Source organism: Octodon degus, unplaced genomic scaffold (genome assembly GCF_000260255.1).
Source record: "Octodon degus isolate 3935 unplaced genomic scaffold, OctDeg1.0 scaffold00111, whole genome shotgun sequence".
NCBI lineage: Eukaryota > Metazoa > Chordata > Mammalia > Rodentia > Octodontidae > Octodon > Octodon degus.
Window position 1 is genome coordinate 5,300,695 of NW_004524687.1, and position 1,017 is coordinate 5,301,711.

General features: G+C 38.7%; 1 non-coding gene across 1 annotated transcript; it reads left to right on the plus strand.

The window, feature by feature from the left end:
- The first annotated feature begins 855 nt into the window (after positions 1 to 855).
- Positions 856 to 962, plus strand: LOC111812075. Its single transcript, XR_002817666.1, has one exon. It is a non-coding gene; the product is annotated as a U6 spliceosomal RNA (small nuclear RNA).
- The last annotated feature ends 55 nt before the right edge of the window (positions 963 to 1,017 follow it).

Genomic DNA, 1,017 nt, shown 5'->3' on the forward strand with positions numbered 1-1,017 from the left:
AATGTTGTAGACTCCCTTGGAATTTAGGGAAACCCATTCCTTTTGAACTGTTAATATAATTGAATCCCTCCTTCCTTCCTTATGTTAAAATTATAGCACTGAATGGAATCACAGATTTCAGACACTCAGGCCTTGCCTTTACTTGGTGAGAGTGGCCTTTGTTAGAGATTTAACTAGAAACCTTAGCTTTTAGGCAAATAGTTCAGGATAGCCTTTAAACCTATAGAAGCTCAAGGATAGTAAGGCACTTAACCAGTGCCCTGGTTGGGCCTCCTTCCTCAGCTGATCTGATGTGCAATGGGGAAGCATCTAGAAACCTTAGTGAGATCATGATCATAGGCAAGGGTGTGATTGCTAAGCAAGAAGAAAGCTTAAAACTTTATGCAATCTTTAAAAGGCATTATAATTCTTATATTCCATTTTTGTGGTCCTGGGTGAGCCAACTTTAGCTTGACTTCTTAGGTGACTATTTCTTTTTTATTTTTATGAGTACATGTTTGCATTACAGAGTGTTTACATACCTTGTGTGGAGCTAGTGTATGTCCATAACAGCCTGGTTCCTTTTGCACTCATCTGCCCTGCTGGCTTCTGCTGCATGTTATGCCCACCCATCCACAAGGCACTACTTGGCATCAGAGTCAGTCTTTGACAAGCCTGGGTCCTCAAGTCACAAAGGATCTGTCCTCATCATGTTCTTAACTCTCTGCTCAACTGAATATCTGCATCCAGGTTTAAAACCCCACTAGGAGACAAAGGAAAAGTTCAGAACCGCCCTATTAAAGGTACCATTTGTTTTTTTCTGTCATACCACCTTGGCTTTCCTTTTAGTTTTCATTCTTTTCCTGATCAGAAATAATGCTAAAATAGGCAGTACATATACTAAAATTGGAATAATATAGAGAAGATTAGCATGGCCTCTGCATGATGATGGCATACAAGTTCATAAAGTGTTTCATATCTTTAAAACTATCTACCATGAGAAATCTACAAGTACCACCAAAAAATAAAAATAAAACA